The following is a 22756-nucleotide window of genomic DNA, read 5'->3' on the forward strand; positions in this document are numbered from 1 at the left end:
TAAATTGTATGATAAATATTTGACTTGTTCTTAATTATGTGTTCTTAATTCTTGTCTTGATATTCTAGGATATTGATTCAAGTTAAGCTCTTATTTGGAGGAGGAATAGACCCTATCTAAGAGTACATTTGTCATAATTAAACGGAGTTGATTGCACGCCTAGAGATAGGGTGACAAGATTTTTCCGGATTAGGGTGAAACCTAATAAGGGGATCCATAGATCGACTCAATGTAACCCTAGGGAGTTAATTAGAAAGAGATTTCAATTATTCAACCTAAGGTTAGACATTGTTAGTCTTGAGCGGGATAATAATATAACTTAGGAATTTCTACGGATCAAGTCAAATGAATAAATCATCTGATTCAGAATCAAATAACAAGTGAAGTCTAGGTGAATTTTTCCTTAGGTATTGTCTTAATTCAATCATTTTTCCAAAAGTAATTCCCCAATTATATTTTCTGTGATTTCTTAGTTTAGTTAATTAGTTAGATAAACAAAACCCTTTTATTTTATAGGCTAGATAATAAAAAGAAAGTTAATACTAGTACTTTTAGTTCCTTTGGGTTCGATAATTCGGTCTTGCTAAAGCTATACTATTGTTCGATAGGTACACTTGCCTTTATCGTGATAATAGTTAGTTTCAAGAACGATTCATTATAAATATTTAAAACCTATCACGAATATCACATATCAAGTTTTTGGCGCCGTTGCCAGGGAACTAAGATATTAGGAACACTCGATTTTTATTAATTTAGCCCTTTACTTTTACTGCAATTTCAATTTTATTCTAATTTTTATTACTAATTCTTCTTTTTCCCTTTTTTCTGGCAGGTTCTTATAGTTTTTGACTAGAAGAAACCCGTCAGGACCATTACTTTTTGATAGTGAGATCGATCGCACAGTTCGTAGAAACCAATGAAAAATAAGGCGAAGCCTAAGATACACAGAGGACGAGCAAGAGGACGATACTTCAACCACAACCGAGGAGATGGCTGAAAACCAAGAAAATCTGTTACCTCTTGCGATTGCTGCTGATCCAGAAAATCAGAATCCTGCTCCACACACTATGTACGATTATGATAAACCTAATTTAACAGGAACTGAGTCAAGTACAGTTAAACCTGCTATTGCTACAAATAATTTTGAACTGAAACCTAACACAATTCAAATGATACAACAATTTGTTCAGTTTGATGGTTTGTAGGACGAGGATCCTAACACTCACTTGGCAAATTTCCTAGAATTTTGCGATACCTTTAAAATTAATGGCGTTTCTGATGACGCCATTCGCCTTCGGTTGTTTTCCTTTATGTTAAGGAATAAGGCTAAACAATGGTTGAACTCGTTACCACGAGGGTCAATCACTACTTGGGAACGAATGATCGAAAAGTTTTTATTAAAATATTTTCCACCAACTAAAACAGCCAAATTACGTAATGATATCTCTTCTTTTGTGCAGATGGATTTAGAAACACTCTACGATGCATGAGAGAGATATAAGGACCTTTTGCGAAGATGCCCTCACCATGGGTTACCACTCTGGCTACAGGTTTAAACTTTTCATAATGGCCTGAATCCTTCGACTCGATAAATGGTTCACACAGCAGCTGGAGGAACCACCAATAATAAAACAACTGAATATGCCTATGAATTTATAGAGGAGATGTTACTAAATAACTATCGTGGCAATTCATGAGGACAAAGCCAATTCAAACAACCGGTGTTTATAACGTCAATTCGGTCACCATGCTCTCTAATCAGGTAGAACTCTTGAATAAGAGAATTGATGGTTTTTTTAGTTTTTCACAGGTTCACCCATTAATGCAGTGCGAAGTAAATAGAGGTGGATCGAGCAATTCAGAATACCCATCTTATGGCCACAACATGGAGAACGAGCAGTTAAATTACATGGGTAATAATCCTCAATATCAAAACAATCCTTATAACAATACTTACAATGCAGGTTGGAGGAATCACCCAAATTTTTCATGGGGAGGCCAAGGAAATCAGAAACCACCACCCCCTCTAGGCTTTCAGCAACCACCATACCAGCAGGAGAAAAAACCGAACCTTGAGAAGATTCTAACCAAATTCATCTTGGTGTCAGAGACTCGTTTTTAGAATACCGAGACGGTACTCAAAAATCAACAAGCATCAATCCAGGGGCTTGAAACTCAGCTTGGACAGCTTGCCAAGTTGATTTTTGAATGACCACGAGGTAGCCTGCCAAGCAACACTGAATTTAACCCAAGGGAGCAACTCAACGCAATTGCCATTCATGATGAGGAAGGATTAGTGGCAAAACCAAGGCCAGAACAGGTGGTAAGTGAAGCTAAGAATGAGGTAGGCCAAAACGAACAAAAAACAGTAAGTACAGAATTTAAACCTCGTGTGCCATACCCCAATGCGACAAGGAAAGACCGTTTAGACGAACAATTTGGTAAATTCCTTAAACTTTTAAAGAAACTACATATTAACCTACCGTTTATTGAAACACTTTCGCAGATGCCGAATGCAGTCAAATTTTTAAAGGAGCTTCTAGCAAATAAACGAAATTTAGTTGAAAGGTCGCATGTGGAGCTGAACGCCGTTTGCTCAACCATTCTTCAGAATAAGCTACCCAACAAACTAAAAGATCCAGGGAGTCTTACGATTCCTTGTCTAATTGGTAGTTTAGATGTTAATAATGCATTGGCTAATCTAAGGGCTAGTATCAATGTTATGCCTTACAAATTGTTTAAGCAACTAGGTCTAGGGAAACCCAAACAAACTAGGATGAGCATTCAATTAGTAGATAAAACTATCAAATTTCCTAGGGGTATCATTGAAGACGTACTCGTTAAAATTGACAAATTTATATTCTCAGTTGATTTTGTTGTTTTAGGCATAGAAGAGGACAGTAATGTTCCTTTAATTTTGGGAAGGCCCCTTTTAGCAACTGCTAGAACAATTATTGACGTTGGCCCAAGTGGACTCACACTTCGTGTAGGAGACAAAACAATCAACCTTCAAGCTCGCAACCCGAGCAACACATCAAAAATTGAAGGTGATTGTACAAATTGTTCTACTAAGATTGATCATATGGTGCAACCTATTTTGCAGGAAATAAGTTCAAAGGATACACATGAGCCATGTTCAATCCACACCAAAGGATCTACACCTGAAGAATGAATGTTACAAATCGAGGAGTTAGATGAATGGCTTACATTTAAACCGACAAAATACGATGAACCAAAACTATGCCAGAACAAGCTCAATGCCCCACCAAATCAACTTAAGGTTGGAGATAAAGTTTCATTAGATGCCGCAGATCCTCGCATTGACACTGCCAAACCGAATGAAGAAATTCCTCTTACGGTCAGTCCAATTTTGGCACTTTTAAGGTAAACAATACCCGCCTAAAACCTTATTTTGATGAGATTCATAACAGGGATGAGGAGTATAAACTCCTCGAACCACCATGACCATTCAATGGAGAGGTAAGTCGAGCTTAGACTATAAATAAGTGCTTCTCGGAGGCAACCCAAGCACTAACTGTATTAACATTTTTAAATTTAGTGTTTAACACCTAACTTACTAATAAAGCTCTTGAATACAGGTTTACCACACAGACACGGCCAAGCACACGGGCGTGCTTAGGACTGTGTGGAAACAGGGCAAAGATTTTCCCTAGCACAGGTTACGAGAACCTGCCAAAACAACACGGGCGTACTACACGCCCGTACCTTGAAACCATTGCCAAACTTGTCAAAATAACACGGGCGTGCGACACGCCCGTGCCAAGCAACTGTGGGCAAACCTGCCAAAACAACACGGGCGTGGACCTTCATACATGGGCGTGGGAGAAGCTAATGAAGACAGACATGGCCGTGCGACACAGACGTGTGCACTAACACGGCCAAGGTACACAGGCTTGGGGAAATTGTCAGACGCATCGAAATTTGGGAAAACACAAAACACACGGGCTAAAATTGGGGAACACGGGCATGTTCCCTGGCCGTATGTCCCAAAATCTATAAATACCTTTCACTATTCATCATCTTCTTCACCCAAAATCCCTAACCCTAGCCACTGCAAGTCCACACGGCCTCCTTACCATGCCCATGCGCCGCTTCCAACCCCATTTTTTTACGTTCAATCATCTCTTTCTAGCATTTGTTTACTCTTTTCTCTTTTATTTTACTGATTTCTAATGCTATTTATCATAGTAATCTGCATTTTTTATGTTATTTTCATCTTTCTATCACTCAAATTTCGTATCTAGAGTAGTTATCATCTTTTTCATGTTGAAGTTCTTACTCATTTCATGATCTTTCTGCTCCATTTGACTAGTTTAAAGTGAATATTTATGGTTAGGATAATAGAAATACTCATACCTTTTGGGTTGACATTTTCTATCAATAAAATATGCTACATAGAATTATTTTCCATTTTTTATGAAACTCATACTATTATCACGCTAATGATACACCATAAAATTAATTATTTTTTATTAAGTTTGCTAGTAGTTGTGACAGAGATTATTAGTTTTAATTCATGACTTTAGCCTTTTTAAATTTTTTTTCGTCTTACCTTGAACATTCATCACGATGAAATAATGGTTTTGCTTGCAAGTATACCATGTCGTCTTCACGAGAAAAGAAAGCCACCGTCCCTACTTCGAAGAAAAGGAAGGGATCGTCATCTTCCTCAGGTCCTACCGTGAAAATTCATCACCCTTTCCTGCAATTCCCTATTGGGCCCCAAGAATAACTTTTCCAGATTCTACGAGCCTGACCTTTGGAAATGGGCCGATGTATAGACTAGGCCACGCTAGAACAAGTCCAACTCACGGATACAATTCTGGCCCTCCTCACCATCGATCCTTAGGGGCTTTTCTTTGAGATTGCCGAGCGACATATCTCAAACTCACGATGGAAATCTACTCAACGTTCCATCTTCAGATCATGATGGCCCACTTTGATGACCCGGGAACAATCCAATTTCGCCTCGACGGTCTAGTCCGCTAGTTGATCGTCCCAAAGTTTGGAACCGCACTGGGCCTTTACACTGAGGAGTTCATGGAGAAGAATGAACTCCACGCTCTCAATCGCCACATCCATCACTCTCCTTCACGGTGTTGGAACGCCTTCACCCCCGACGCTGCCTCCTACAATCCTAACCGCTCCAAAGCATCGGTTATCCTACCATCTTTGAGGTACTTACATGCCATTTTTGGTTCACACGTTAATAGGAAGGCGAGAGAGCACTGGAGTCGTCAACACTCAAGACGCCTACTTTCTATGGTGTATGTCGCACGGGCACGTTATAGACCTTACTTATTTCATTGCCCTCACCATTCAACATCTGACGGAACGGCATAGGAAGGGGGTCATCTCCATTAGACCCTATGTGATGCGGTTGGCTAGGAACTTCGGGCTCTTCAACACAATAGCCCAATCATCCTCCCTCACTCTGATGGGCCAAATGTCCCCACAGGGCATCTCGAGCATGCTAAGTATGAGGATGATCGAGAAACTGTTGTAATGCCGATACCCCCATGGCACAACAAAAAAAATATTCCGGCGATCCAAACCATGGATCCATGTGCGAGGAATGAATCAGGGTGAAAAACGTTTCGAAATTACCCAAACTTTGATCTGAGTAGACAATGAAGCATCGGCAATGAGGATTCTATTTTGCTTTCGAATCCAAGCTGCAATCTTTATGATCCCGACCTCTACGTAATCCACCCAGTTGACAATGAACGAAAGAAATCCCCAAAACTATTTTCAGAGATATTTTGCTTGACGGCTGCTAGACCTCGTAGCAAAACTTTGGGTTTGTATATATATTCACTTTTAGGGTTTTTCTCCTTTCTATATATAACTCCCCTTATAATTGGTATGTATATAACAAGTTCTCAATTTATTAAATTTTAATCCGAACATAATAATCATAATTAAAATAAATAAATATAATAATGTTTTAATCGAAAATTATAATTACATTAATTATAATAAAGATTTCGGTAAACTATATTTATTTAAATTTATATACGAACCAAATTCATATATTAATACAATTATGTTCTCCTTATGTGTACAACATCCTTGTACATATAATATGTTCAATATTTGATTGCCCAATTAAATTAATTCTATAATTAATTTAATTCATGTGGCAACCAAACACAATACCAACTATGTTTTATTCCATTCATTTCAACCATAAGGTGTGACCCTGTAGGTTCTTGTAACGTTAGCAGTAATACTAGAACGATTCTAATGTTACAAACAATGAGTGGCATCTAGAAATGCATCATTGCTACCTAAGTTACAAGAAGTCATGATTCGACATAACCTTTTGTGATTAACCTTTCATGCATTAATCCTTAAGTCCTTTATCTCCGAAATGGACACAAGTCATGGAATAGTCACACTTGCATAGTCCATCCCATATTTCTTGATACCTTGAGTAGATTATGATACACAAATAAGTATGACATCTCATATCAACTTATTTGAGCATGGCCATGCATTTCTAGTCTCACTCAATCAAGTGGCCTAAGATATTACTTCCATTATATAAGAGGGACTTATCATATATTGATAAACCATATCCCTCTACATAAATTGTGGTATATCCAACATTAGCCTTTATAAAACAACCAGTTACGGTGTACATTTGACTGTATCAAAATATACAGCTCACGATGTTGGGATAATGATGATATCAAGTCCGAGGATCATATACATATTAATTACTATGAGTAATGTTGTGACAATTACATAATAATCCAAGAAACATACTCATAGCGGGTCACTCCAATATGTTGTTCTTTAACACACATATTCATGCATTGATTCTAACACTCATATCAGTGACAACCCTTTATCATCAATCAACCACATGTTATTCTTAATGCATTATTGTTGTCATATTATTCTCAGGACATTATTATAAAATAGTTTATTTATACGCACAAAAAAGAAACTAAAATAATAATGGCAACGCCTTATATTAATAAACATGGTAAATCAAGTATGTTATTACAACCATCTCATGTTTGATCTTTGGGCATACTCTTACAGAAACAATGTGGCACCTTCCCTCCTCAGTACCATCTCGCCCAATCCGCCGAAGAGGAGGCCCCTGAGGACATTACTGATGATGTCCCTCCACGTCACGAGGACCCACTGTCTCAGCCACCACCTCCTTCTTGTCCAATTCATGTGGTGGCTTTATACACTGACATCTCTGAGCGCCTTACCCGATTCGAGTAGCAGTGTTTTCAGCGGTTCGATAACATTGATGCTATTCTACAGCAGATTTGTCAGCACTTCCACATCTCATCGCCACCCCACCTCTCGAACCATCTAGCGATGAAGATGTTTAAAAACTTTTATTTATTACTTATTTTTATGTTTTGACTTTTATTTTAAAACTACTTTTTATTTTTCTTTAAGCTTGTTTTGATTAGGTTTTATAATTTTTATTTAACAATTTTTACTTTCGGCTATTTCATATCGAGTAATTATGCTTCCTTATATTTCCTAAAAAGTCTCTGATTCTGTCATAGTTATAAAGAGCTCCTAAGCTCATCATCGCATAGGAACTACAAACTCCACCAGGAAAGGTTCTCCACGACTGCCATGTCCTACTTGACCACGACCATAGCTACCACCAGATATAATATTCTTTTGGCGCAGGACTTATAGACTAATGAACCTCTACCACCACCGGAACATCCTCCTCCACCCTCACGCCGATTATTCTCCAAAACTCCAGTTCAAGGAAATTCATTCATCACTCAGGAAGTTTCACTTTTCTCCCTATCTTATATTTATATTCTATTCTATATATCTATCTTTGTACATTGAGGGAAATGTACATCTTAAGTGTGTGGGGGGTATTCATTTCACTATCAAAAAAATCCCTGAATGATTGCCCTGTTCTCTTGAAAAGCTCTCATATCATGTTTAGGATAAATTTTGATTGATTTATGATTTTTATTGATATATCTTAAATTAAAACATAGGCATTCATTCATTGATTATTTAAACTTTAAGACATGATAAGTTGATTTTTAAGAATTTAAAATTTTAAGTTGTTCCCCCAAGTTTAGGTATTATCTTGAATTGAAATCCACAAGTTTAAACATCAAAAAGCCATAATTTTTTGTAAGATCTTGAGCCTTCAAGAGCATCTATTAATTCTTTCATGCTCACTTTTATTATTGCTATGAGTGCATCAGTATTGAATTGTTATTCTAGAACTTGCTTGATTATGCATGTCAAGACCACACCATTTGATTTGATATGTCAAAATGATAAAGGCACCTAGGTTTAACCCACTCACTCCATAAAAGCCTACCTTCACAATTAGCCCTTAGTGAACCCCCTTGAGCCTAACAACCCATTCATTGATTTACCCTCAATATTAACCCATAACTCATTATTGTTGAAATCCCCTAAATCAATTTGATCCCTATTTTTGTCGAGATTTGAGTTGGAATAGTTGCTTAGCTATGTTTTATTCTATTTTGTAATTTGACTTGTTCTTAAAAAAAATACATGTATACATATTAGTAGTAGTGATCTTCTGCGCTAAACAAGTTAAATTCCATATTCTGAGAAAAAGCTCTGTTGTACACAATTGATGACTAGTCATTTTTCTAGTTAGGCAATTTTTCAATTCAATCTCGATTCTAACACTTTCTTTCAGTTTGTGACCACACCCTCTAACCAAAGCCACGTTACAACCCCCTAAAGACCTTTTAATTAATGTTTCATCTCAATTTATAGTGGTGGAGATTTGATTTTCATGCAAGCCTATGGTAATGACTCTTCATTATTGACTATTGAACGATTCATTTATTGTCCTTAAACACCTCGAGTGATTTGAGTGAATCTTTAGTGAGGATGTGAAACTCTGTGATATTTTGAATCAAAGGTAATTACTTAGACGAGGGGAGACACCTATGTTTTCATGATAAAATGCTTAACTTGGAATGTTTGAAACTTTGATGTTCTTTCAGTTGAATTTTCAATGTATGATTACCTATGAAATATTTTGAGATATTATCGGTAGAAATTATAAGTTGAGAATAATTTATTTTTATTATGAGTTGAGGATTTTACTTGAGGACAAGAAAATGCTTAAGTGTGGTGGTATTTGATAAACCGTAATTTATACATATTTCTATCCCATGCTTAGCACATTTTATGGATGATTTTTCCTTGAAATTGGTGAATTCGATGCTCTTAATTCCTTCATTTCATATTTTATACTTAGGTGAGCATAGAAGAGTGAAAGGAACGAGAAACGGGCCAAAAACGGAGAAAATAGGCCAACATACGAAATCAACAAGACCTGGACCTCCTCACACGGGCAGAACACACGGTCGTGTCAATTTGGCAGAATCAAAGCATGACTCACACGGGTGGACCACACGCTCGTGCCTATTTAACAGGCTTGACCACGGCCTGAGGTATTCGCACACGGGCGTGTCCTTGTCGAGCCCAAATTGAGTCCAATTCAGAAAAGGCCAATTTTGAGGGTTCTTAGGCATCCTAAAGACTATAAATACACCCTAGAGGAGGAGGAAAAGAGGGCCACAGAGAAGGAAGTAGGGAACTGCTCAAGGAAAGCCGATTGATCCATCTCAAAAGTCGGATTCATTATCAAGACTAAAGATCTCCCCTCAATTCCCCTTCAGGAGTTTTGGGTTTTCTTTATGTTGTATTCATTATTCTTCTGAGATGTTTACCTTTTTAGTTATGAACTAAAACCCCTAAATAACTAAGGGGAATGAAACCTAAGACGGATTTTGTTATTATTATCTAAATAGTATGATAAATATTTGACTTGTTCTTAATTATGTTTTCTTAATTCTTGTCTTGATATTCTGGGATATTGATTCAAGTTAAGCTCTTATTCAAAGGAGGAATAGACTCTGTCTAAGAGTACATTTTTCATAATTAAGCGGAGTTGATTGCGCGCCTAGAGATAGGGTGACAAGATTTTGCCGGATTAGGGTGAAACCTAATAAGGGGATCCATAGATCGACTTAATGCAACCCTAGGGAGTTAATTAGAAAGAGATTTCAATTATTCAACCTACGGTTAGACGTTGTTGGTCTTGAGAGGGATAATAATATAACTTAGGGATTTCTACGGATCAAATCAAATGAATAAATTGTCCGATTCAAAGTCAAATAACAAGTGAAGTCTAGGTGGATTTTTCCTTAGGTATTGTCTTAATTCAATTGCTTTTCCAAAAGTAATTCCCCAATTCTATTTTCTGTGATTTCTTAGTTAAGTTAATTAGTTAGATAAACAAAACCCTTTTATTTTTTAGGCTAGATAATAAAAAGAAAGTTAATACTAGTACTTTTAGTTCCTTTGGGTTCGATAATTTGGTCTTGCTAAAGCTATACTACTGTTCGATAGGTACACTTGCCTTCATCGTGATAATAGTTAGTTTCAAGAACGATTCATTATAAATATTTAAAACCTGTCATAAATATCATGTATCAAGTACCAATAAATGTAACACCCCTAACCCGTATCAATTTCCAAAATAAGGTTATGGAGCATTACCGAACTTATAACGCATACATTTCACATATATTTTTCCTTTTCAAATATAAAACATTCACAATCATTCATAACGTCCCTAATACAAGCCTACGAGGCCCAAAACATGCTTTAGAAATGGTTTGGGACTAAACCGATATCTCAGGAAATTTTCAAAAAACTTAGAAATTTTTTCAAAATACAGGGGATAAAAGCCCGTGTGGCTCGGCTGTGTGTCTCACACAGCCAAAGACACGTCAATGTCATAGGCCATGTGGACATTCGAAATGGGATCACATGGCTGTGTCCCGACTCGTGTTCGACCCCTTGTAACTCTCTGACATGGTCACACAGCCAACCACAAAAACGTGTGACCAGCTAGTGTGCCCTTTGAAATTTCCTCACATACGCCGTGTGCCAGGCCGTGCGCTAGGCCGTGCCAAACTTGTAGGGTATGCTGACTTATGCTACATGGCCAAGTCACATGCTCGTGTGCTAGGCCGTGTGAAGGAAACTGACTGGATTTCTAAGTAAACACCAGGGGACACACGCCTATATCTCTACCCGTGTGGACAAAAATAGGCTATTTGCCAAGCCATTTTTCTCACCTAATCTTTCAATCACCTATACAAACAAATGGCATATAACATGGCATCAATAGGCATTCCAACTAATCTCAATGAAGTCTTATTCATGCTATTTCCATACCAAAGACTATAATGCTCATAACAACATAAATTGCTTATGCAAAACATGACAATCACATTCACAATTTAACCTAAATGTTTGACTTCATACATACACTATCTTGCCATAAAACCATAAGCATATCAACTTACAATTTCAATTCATAATGCCAATTCACAAAAAGCATATAAAATGGCAATTATCAACCACACAACAAATGGCCATTTGCACAAATATATACATCACCAAATATACCAAAACAAGCCAACTCTCATGGCTGTACGCAAAACCAAACACTTAACATTTACAAGCCAACTCAAATGCCTAAATTCATTACCAAACCATAAACCAAAATGACCATAAGTCCTATACATGCCATATAAGCAAATACATAAGCTCAAAAGTAAAAAAAGTAGAAGCTTGATAGTTTGATGCTGTAACGCCCTAAAAATCTTGAAATCTTGAACTTTCTTTGTTTTTCGGTTTCGATAAAAATTGTGCTAACATTCCTAGTCAAGTGTTAATTATGTGATAGTAGGTCTTCGTTAAGGTTTGAGTTTGAACTTAAGGGTGAAGAAAATTATGGTTTAATTATTAAAAGAACCATGTTGGCAAGTAGATTGGATTTTAAATAAATGAAGGAAGAATTGGACACAAGGAAGCCTTGTGGTGGAGTGGCAAGTGGCGTCACATGCATGACAAGGAGGTCCGGGGTTTGAATCCCTCATTGCTTAAAAGAAGGATTTATTTTTGCGTAAGGGATGGAAAATGGTGGCGTTGGATATGAACTCTGTAGGGAGTGATAAGAAGAGAAATTTGAGGAGGGGATTAGGAACTTATCAGGGAGAAAAATTAGGAGATGAGTGAAGAAGAGGTGGAGCCGAATTGGGAATTTGGGCATAGGAAATTCGGCCATAGAGGCAATTTATAGGTGCCGAATGTGAGGTTGTCAGGCTAATGTTGAATTCTCCCTCACCTTGTTGCTAAAAAGCACCTTTTTTCTCCAAAGATCTAAAAGCCGAAAATCCCTTGTTCTTCCTTCTTTTTCTTTGTGCCGATTCTTCATTCTTCCCTACTCAAAGTTTTCTTTTTGATTCACCTCCGGTTTTAAATGATTTCTACTTCTCTTTGTGCCGAATAACCTCTTTTACCATACAAGTCTCCATAGTCGAATATCCTATGTGCCGTCACTACCCTTTCCACTCGGTCAATTCTAGTGTAAGTGCTTTGTTCTCTCAATCGATTTTGCTAGTATCGATTACTCTATCCCTCACTTCTTCTAATTGGTTTTGGTAGGATTAGTATCGAATTCTAATCTTTTGGATCCCCGCCGATTTGCTCCATAGGTGTGAGATTTTGGCAAGTGTGACATATGATGGATACAAGTCACCCAATATGTTTTGAACAATAAAGGTTAATGTAGATCTGGGTAGCACTTGTGATTAGTGATCAAGGAAAAGCTATTAAGACTTGGCGTTTCAGGTAAGGTTAAGGTGAGACTTCGGCTTTTGGTAAAGTATTATATAAGTATATGTGAGTAATCATTGAGTGATACCGATTGTAGGTTCGTGGTAAGGGGGATCGCAGTACGCTTTATTACCAGGTGTGTACATACACTACACACACAGTAGATTGGCAAAAGCAGAAATACCGAAAAGTTGAAAGTTTGGCTACGGTAGTCTTGCGAGTGTGCGAACACTCGTAAGGGGGAAACTGATAGGTTATTCGAGGCCTCATAGGTGATTCCAAGAACTTGGGCCGTGTTTTGGCCATCCGGGCCAGGATGGGCTAAGTGGGCCCGATGGGCTGTTTGACCCATATAGGCAAAATTGGCAACTTGATGTTAAGTGATAGAAATTATATGAAAGCATGTATATGAATGTGATTTTGGCCTAATGGGCCGTATGAATGTAATTTGGGGCTAATGGGCCATATGAATATGATTTGGGCCTAATGGGCCATAAGAATGACATTGGGCCTAGTGGGCCATATGCATGTATGTAGACTTGTTTAGGCTCTGTAAGGGGTTTTGGGCCTAGTATCTGAGAACTATTTAATTGACATAAAACTTAAATAATTAATTAATTACGACTGTAGACGAGTCATAAGGTTAAGGTATGGCAATGGGTATATGCATGTCTAGGATTGGATCTAGAGAGAGCTTAGTATTTAAGCGGTCTTAATGACTCACCTCCTCTTCTCTGGAATCCTACTAGGTGCATAGTATCTATTTGATTTAGCCAATGGGGACTTATTAACGGGCCAAGGTAAGCAATAAACCCATAATAAGAGAAATTACCAAAATACCCCTACGGGCGAAAATGACCAAAATACCCCTATGTGTTGAATGTAAGATCTATAGATGTTACATGTATATCTGCTGCATACATACGATATTTTTTTAGGTTGCATATAGGTTGGGAATGATGGAACAGAGGAAGTATATGAGGATCGCATGGTTGCTTGACAACCATGGGTCCACCGACGACTTTTAAGCCCAATATGTGATTGGCAGCTTGCTGCAATGAAGGTAGTACCACAACCGGGCTACAATTGATGTGTATCGAATGGGTGGGTCGATATTTATATCCTTACATGATGTGTATCAGGGGACGGAGTTGATGTGTAACGGTTGGATTATTGGGATGGGTTGCACTGCACTGCATTGCATGTATGATTTTATAGTGATTGATGAATGTTTATTACTCGTCGAGGGTTGTACACACTGAGTTTTTGAAAACTCGCTCCCTCTTTTATTTTTCTCGGGTGATGCTTAGTAGAAGGTTTGATGTTTGGAGGGACTCTGAGGTGGCCAACTAGCAAGATGACTGGGACTTGTTTTTTTTTTTAAAACATATAGTTTTTAGTTTATTAAGTAATTTCAGACTGGAATGTAATCAGGCCTTTCCTTTTATTTTTATTTGGATTGTTATTTTTATGCGCTGTAATTATGAGAAGTTGAACATGGGTTTCCTAAATCATAGTTTTGTTTTTCTACGTTTTCGCAATTAAATTTTAAAATGACAGGCTTTCATAGATCATATGTTTTAAACAAGCTTTCGGGATTGAAACAGAGTTTTTATAAGTTAATTAAGGTTTCTCATTTTAAGAAGGGTTTTCAATGAAAACAAGGTTTTCATTAAAACACTTCAATGTGAAGCGCCTGATTTGACAATAACGTCCAAGCCGGGTTTGGGGTGTTACATATGCAATCTACGACGACACCCAATTCGAGCTAGCTTCGAAATTCACTATAAAACACAGAAAAGTAAACAAAGCACGCTATAAAGCTTAGGAAGCTCATATGCTAAGTAAGTAAAAGTTACCAAATAATAATTCAATAATAGAAACATCATATAATGCAATTCAAATTTGAAGCATAACTTAACACATGTATTCAGTTCAAAAATTAAACACAATTTCCATCGACTTCTTCGATTTGATGATTGTATAGTTCACGTACATACCTGTACAAGCTCGTATCAATCTCATACTCATCCATATCTTTGATACACCTGTTGAACTATTTGGAATACTATCGGATACCCCAGAATCTTACACCCTAAGTGCCAACACATAGCCGAAGCTATCTCAATCTCATATCACATATAATGCTCATTCTGGAGCTATCAATGGGTCTGCTTACACAAACTGACGATCATGATGTAGCTACACGGTGCTGCTCACATAAGCTGATGAGAATCCACAACACATACCAGATAACTCAGCCACCGGTAGGACGCACGACCAGCACCCAAATCCCATAACCTCTAATGACATGTCATTTGTATCCTAAACTATTCCTAAGGTTCAAACGGGATTTCACATTTTCCAAATCGTCGTCGAACATATTCGCAATGTTGTATTAAAAAATAATTCAATAATAAAGCATTTAAAACACAATTATATTAACATTTATTAACATACGAGCCTACCTCGAATGCAAAAATGAAGAAATGAGTCGATCAGCCCAACACTTTGTTTTTTCCCTGATATAAATCTGAACTTCGCTTTTCTTGATCTATATGTAATCAAATTTAGCTTATTTAATTATCATTCTATTCAATTTAGCCCGAAATGCATGTTATGGAAACTTTACTCTTTTGCCCCTAATATTTCAACATTTTTAGAATTTAGTCCGTATCTCATAAAAACACAATTTCATGTAATTAGGTTTCATTTATTTCACAATTTAACCATAAAATTTACACATTTCACAATTTAATCCCTAATTGGAAAATTTACTAAAAATCACTTTACAAATATTGTTTATCTAATAACAAGCATACTATAACACTCCAAAGCTGGCCTAGACGTTATGGCCGAACCTGGTGTGTTACATTGAACTGTTTTTCAAAAACCTTGTTTTCATTGAAAACCCTTCTTTGAAATAAAAACCTTGGGTAAAATCCCAGTTTGTATTTGTTGCTTTCAAAGCGAGGTGTATTTTAAAAAAAACTATTCCTTCTTGTATGATAATAACTATTTTGTAAAATCTCTTTTCAGTTGCGGAAGCTTTATTTAAAACATATGATCTATGAAAACTTGTCATTTAAAAATTAAGTTGCAAAAATGTAGTATTTAAAAAAATTAGTTATGGTTTAGGAAAAACCATGTTCTACTTCTAACAAATATAAAGCATAAAAATAATAAAATCCTAATTTGAGGTAATAACCAAAGGAAAAGCCTTATTACACCCCAAATAAAAAAAATAAAATCAAAATATTAAAAATTACATAAAAGACTAAGTCTAAACTTTTTGCTAGATGGCCACCTCCGAGTCCCTCCATCCGTCGAACCGCCTACTAAGGATCACCTGAAAAATTTAAAAGGAGGGGGTGAGTTTCGAAAACTCAGTGTGTATCACCCTCAATGAGTATAAAGCAATCATCAGTCATTTTGGGCTCGAGCCCAATTCAATAATGGTGGCCTTTGGGCATTAGCCCATATTAGCCTCAATTAGGCCGAAGCCCACATCGCAATAATATCACAATAATATCATACATGCAATGATGCGCAACCCACCCCAATAATCCAACCGTTACACACCAACTCCGTCCCCCGATACACATCATGTGGGGATATAAATATCGACCCACCCTATAACACCCCCGTATCCGAGACTGTCGCCGGAGTCAAGCACGAGATGTTAACGGACGTAATTCATTAATTAAACAGCTCAAACCATTTATTTTAGAATTTCAAGACAAGCTGGCTAACTCCGACACAGTAGCTAAAAAAATTCATATCTCGAGTTACGAAACTTGAAATCCAATTCCATAAATTTTCCTCAAAACTAGACTCATATACCTACTTACTAATAGTTTTCTAGAATTTTTGGTCAGGCCAATTAGTACAGTTTATTAGTTAAAGTCTCCCCTATTTCAAGGTTTGGCTACTCTGACCCCTGTGTATTTCGAATCAGATATCTCACTGTACAGAGTTTCAATGACTATGCCATTTGCTTCTAATTGTTTTTTTACAATTTATGGTGAATTTTTAAAGTCAGAATAGGGGATTCAGAGATTGCTCTAACCCTGTTCCACCAAAACTTAAATATCTCATAAAATATAACTCATTTACCTGTTTCGTTTCTTCCATATGAAAATAGACTCATCAAGATTAGATTCCATAACTTATTCATCATTTAATTCCATTTATAATATTTTTAATGATTTTTCAAATTCGCGTCACTGCTGCTGTTTGATTCTGTTTTGTGGCAAATTTTACCTTTCCAAGGATTTTCATGGTTTAGTTAAGACATAAAGCATACATGTTATCATATATAAACTTTATTAGTCATTCCAATAGCTAATCATTCTCAAACATTTCCATCCCATCCATGGTCATATCGTAAGATTATACACACAAAAAATGATTGGAATGTTATACATGCCATATTTCCAAAAATTTCATGTCATTATACCGCAATTGTCCAGTGATAGTGTGAGCGTGCCTCTGACCGTCCCGATCTCCAAATTGACTTGTCAAAACTACAAAGAATAAAAAGGAGGGAGTAAGCATAGATGCTTAGTCAGTCCACATGCAAATAACAAATAACTTAACAAAGCAATTATACCAACCAACATTAGCATAATATCACCAAAACATGTATCACATTTCTATTCATCATAATATCACCAAAACATGTATCACATTTCTATTCATCATTCATCATCTTACCATATTATTGTTGTCGTATCAAGTCTCAACCCGAGGGTTAAGTACATACCTGTCCAAAGTTTCCATTCCACAACACTTACCAATACGTCACTTGCATCTTGAGTATTCTTCCATTTCACTAGAATTTTACCCGTTGAACACATCGGAATATAACTCGGATACATGGAAAGTTTGCACATAAGTGCCACATATGTAGCCAAGCTACCATATAACCCACCCATAAGTGAACTCGGACTTAACTCAACGAGCTCGGGCGTTCGCATCCATAAGTGAACTCGGACTCAACTCAACGAAACGAGTTTGGATGCCTAGTAACATTTCACGAACTCAGACTCAACTCAACGAGTTCAGACGTTTGCATTCATAAGTGAAATCGGACTCAACTTAACGAGTTCGGATGTTCGCATCCATAAGTGAACTCAGACTCAACTCAACGAGTTCGGATGCCCAAATATCAGAATCTATTCCTAAGGTTCAATGGGACTTTCCTCATTCGTACTCCTTTACCATTCTCCTTGGAATACCAATGACGATACTTCGGTAGTCTTTCACATTTTTCACATAATTCATAAAATTTTTGCATGTTGTCCAACAACGACCACAAAGCATAGAATTGCATGATAACAATCATAATATCATATAAATAGCATTAAATGATTTAAAATAACGGTTATATTACAATATTTACATATGAACTTACCTTGATACAAAACGAGAATGGTCGAGCCTATTCCTTGTAAACTTTATTTTTCCCCCGATCTCGACTCGAATCTCTTTTCTGTTGATCTATAATATCAAATTAATTTATTTAATACACACATTCATCAAAACAGCCCCTAGTACAAACTTTGGCAAAATTACCATTTTGCCCCTAAAATTTCACATATTTACACTTTTGCTCCAAGGCTCGTAAATTAAACCTCATCCTATTTTCTTATGGTTTATGACATGCTGATCAATTTTCCCTTCTATAGCAACATCAAATTCACACTCTAACATGTACTTATGAATATTAGGTATTTTTACCGATTATGTCATTTTACTTATTTTTACGAAAAATCACTTAGCAAAAGTTGTTTAACACAATCTCAAACTTCATATTCTACCATAAAACATAAAAATTCATACATATCATCCATGGGTAAAATTTTAAATATAAACCCTAGCTCAAAATGTTGGTAGAAATAGGTAAACCGAGCTACGAGGATTTCAAAAATGTAAAGAACATTAAAAACGGGCATAGAAATCACTTACAATCGAGGCTTAAAAATGTTGAAACCTTAGCTATGGTGGAGAGCAAAATTTAGCAGCAACTTATGGAGAAGATGATCATTTTTGTGTTATTTTTTCCATTTTATTTCATTTAATATCCAAATGACCAAAATGCCCTTCTTTACTAAACTTTCAAAAATTCCATCCATGTCCAATTTTTGTCCATAAACTTAGAAATTGGTCAAATTTCTATTTAAGACCTCCTAATTAATATTTCAAAGCAATTTCATACTAGAAACTTCTAGAATGCATGTTTTGCATCTTATTCAATTTAGTCCCTAACTTCAAATTAAGCACTTTATGCATAAAATTTCTTCACGAAATTTTCACATAATCATGCAATCATATCATAGACCTCAAAATAATCATAAAATAATTATTTCTACCTAGGATTTTGTGGTCCCAAAACCACTATTTTGATTAGGCCCTAATTCTGGTTATCACATACCCATCCGATACACATCAATGGTAGCCCAGTTGCGGTACTACCTTCATTGCAGCAAGCTGCTAATCAAATATTGGGCTTAATAGCCATCGCTGGATCCACGATCGTCAAGCAACCATGCGATCCTCATATACTTCCTCCGTTCCATAATTCCCAACCTATATGCAACCTAAATAGAATATCATATGAATGCAGCAGGTTTACATGTAACATCCATAAATCTTACATTCAACACATAGGGATATTTTAGTCATTTTCGCCCTTAGGGGAATTTCAGTAATTTCTCTTCATTATGGGTTTATTACCTATCTCAGCCCGTTAACATGTCCTCGTTGGCTAAAGTGAACAAATACTATGCGCCAGGTAGGATTCCAGCGAAAAGGAGGTGAGTCATTAAGACCGCTTAAGTACCAAGCTCTCCCTAGATCCAATCCTAGACATGCATATACCCATTGCCACACTTTAACCTTATGACTTTTCCATAGTCACGATTAATTAATTAATTAAGTTTTATGTCTGTTTAAGAAGTTCTTAGATACTAGGCCCAAAACCCCTTACAAAGCCCAAACAAGTCTACATACATGCATATGGCCCATTAGGCCCAATGTCATTCATATGGCCCATTAGGCCCAAATCAAATTCATATGGCCCATATGGCCCGAATAAATTCCAAGCCATGTAACCAATATGACTAGTTCATCACTTATTACCAAATCAACAAATTCGCTTGTTTTGGGTCAACGGCCCGTCGGGCCCATTTAGCCCATTTTGGCCTAGATGGCCTAAGTATAGCCCAGATCCCTGAGATCGCTTATGGGGCCTCTGATAACGTATCAATTTCCCTTACAAGTGTTCGTGCACTCGCAAGACTATCATAGCCAGACTTTCAACTTTTCGGCATTTCGGCTTTTTGGCATTTCGGGATTTGCCGATCTAACATGTGTACAATGTATGTCCACACCTTTGGCTGTGTATCAAGCTATCATAGGGTAGAACCACACACCTTATCACCTGGAGTACTATGTATTCATAATTGCCTGAACCTATATTCAACATTATACTCCATTAGTCACGCCCCATTAATTCAAAATAAATCCACTACTTACCAAAGAACAACCTATACATGCCTTGACTAGATTGATTGGCTGTGATCTGCCTATGTGACTTGAAATCTAACGTAGTCCTCCTTCTGCATCCAGATGAAAAGTCCCTAATAGTTGACATCTTACGTTGCTTAAACTTGGGAGCCTCTATCCCAACCTCTCTGCTAGAACCCCCTTTTTCCATCAACTAATACTTAGCCAGCGATCACACCTTGAGTAATTACTTGCTTCCTACTCTGCGTGTCCGTTTTACGTGCCTCCTCCGATGTTTAAATAGGCTTTAGAAAGCCTAAGAGCCCTCAAAAGTGGCCTTTTTCGAGTAGGGCTATACTTGGGCTCGGGAGGGACACGCTTGTGTGTGATTACTCCAGCCCGTGATCAAGGCTGTTGAGTAGGCACGGGCGTGTAGTCTACTCGTGTAAGTCGTGTTTCGATCCTGCCAAATGGACATGGTCGTGTGACATGCCCGTGTGAGGAAGTCCAAGCCGTGTTGATTTCCCATGTGGGTCCATTTTCTCTATTTTCAGCCCGTTTCTCGCTCTTTTTACTCTCCTATGCTCACCTAAGTATAAAACATGAAATGAAAGGATTAGCAGCATCGAATTCACCAAATCTAAGGAGAAACCATCCATAAATATGCTAAGCATAGGATAAAAATATGTATAAATCACGGTTTATAAATATTTTTTTGAGGTGATTTGATATTTTGCCATGTAATTGGCTTATTTTGGCTAAAATGGTTGTAAGTCTATTTATATAAGTATATGTGCCAATGCCGTTTGTTTATGTGTTTTGTAATGGTTCACTCTATGTTTATTTATGACTATGTAGCTTTTTTGTTTAATGATTGATTTTGGGTCATTGGTATACTAGAAGATCTATATGATACAATGCATATTAATGGTAGCCATATTGAAGCTTGTAGAATGTGAGTTTGGCATGATTTGGATTGGAGAAATATGATGTTGTAAGTATGTTAGGTATTGAAATGTCATGTTTTAACCTTGGTTGTGGATGTTTTGGTTGTCTAAGTATGCTTTGATTTGTGCCATTTGATGTTATGTATGTGTGTGCAAATAAGGGTGGCAAATTGGCTTAGTAGATAGCATTTATTTTTGTCTACACGGGTAGACACACGGGCATGTGTCTAAGCCGTGTGTCACACACGGCCTGCCCCATGGGCATATGTTTCGGCCGTGTGTCCCCTGCACCCTAAATTTTGAGAAATAGAATGCTCAGAATTCAGCATACGTGTAGAGACACGGGCAAATGTCTGAACCGTGTGAGGGACACTGATCGCTTGATTTCGTGATATGTTTTAAATATTTATAATTACTCGTTCTTGAACTAACTATCATTGCGATGTAGGCAAGTGTACCTATCGAACAGTAGTATAGTTTTAGCAAGACCGAATTGTCGAACCCAAAGGAACTAAAAGTACTAGTAGTGATTGTCTTTTTATTATCTAGCCTAAGAATAAAGAGGTTTTGTTTTAATTAACTAATTATCTAAACTAAGAACTCAAAAAGAAAAGAATTGGGGAATTGCTTTTGGAGAAAATCGATTGACATAAGAAAATACCTAAGGAAAAATCCACCTAGACTTTACTTGTTATTCTGGCTCCAAATCGGACGATTTATTCATTCAACTTGTTTTGTAGAGATCCCTAAGTTATGTTATTATCCCTATTCAAGACTAATAACGTCTAATCCCTAAATTGAATAACCGAGACTTTTCTCTAATTAACACTCTAAGGTTGCATTAACTCCATCTATGGATCCCCTTATTTGGTTTCACCCTTATCCGACAAAATCTTGTCACCCTATGTCTAGGCACGCAATCAACTCCACTTAATTATGACAAATGTACTCTTAGACAGGGTCTATTTCTCCTCTGAATAAGAACTTGTCTTGAATCAATATCCTGGGATATCAAAACAAGAATTAAGAACACATAATTAAGAACAAGTTAAATATTTATCATACGATTCAGAAAATAATAACAAGATTCGTCTTAGGTTTCATTCCCTTTAGGTATTTAGGGGTTTTAGTTCATAACTAAATAAGAAAACATCTCAGAAGAACAAAGAATACAAAACATAAAGAAAACCCAAAACTCCTTAAGGAAAATTGAGGAGAGATCTTCAGTCTTGATGATGAATCTGGTCTCTGAGATGGATCAATTAGCTTCCTTAGAGTAATTCCTTACTCCCTATTCTCCGTGTCCTTTTCTTCCTTCTCTATGGTGTATTTATAGGCTTTGAAATGCCTAAAAGCCCTCAAAATTAGCCCTTTCTGAATTGGACTCAACTTGGGCTAGGCAGGGACACGCCTATGGAACACGCCCATGTTCGATTACTTCAGGCCGTGTTTGAGCCTGCCAAATTGACACGGCCGTGTGGTCTGCCTATGTGAGGAGGTCCAGGCCGTGTTGATTTTGTAATTTGGCCCATTTTCTCCATTTTTGGCTCGTTTCTCATTCTTTTCGCTCTCCAATGCTCTCCTAA

General features: G+C 37.0%; 1 non-coding gene across 1 annotated transcript; it reads right to left on the minus strand.

Annotated features, from left to right (window-relative positions):
• Positions 1-1427: 1427 nt before the first annotated feature.
• LOC121230942 (small nucleolar RNA R71) lies at positions 1428-1534 on the minus strand. The gene has a single exon (XR_005929014.1). It is a non-coding gene; the product is annotated as a small nucleolar RNA R71 (small nucleolar RNA).
• Between the last annotated feature and the right edge of the window lie 21222 nt (positions 1535-22756).

This window comes from Gossypium hirsutum, chromosome A06 (assembly GCF_007990345.1).
Source record: "Gossypium hirsutum isolate 1008001.06 chromosome A06, Gossypium_hirsutum_v2.1, whole genome shotgun sequence".
NCBI classification, from domain to species: Eukaryota; Viridiplantae; Streptophyta; class Magnoliopsida; order Malvales; family Malvaceae; genus Gossypium; species Gossypium hirsutum.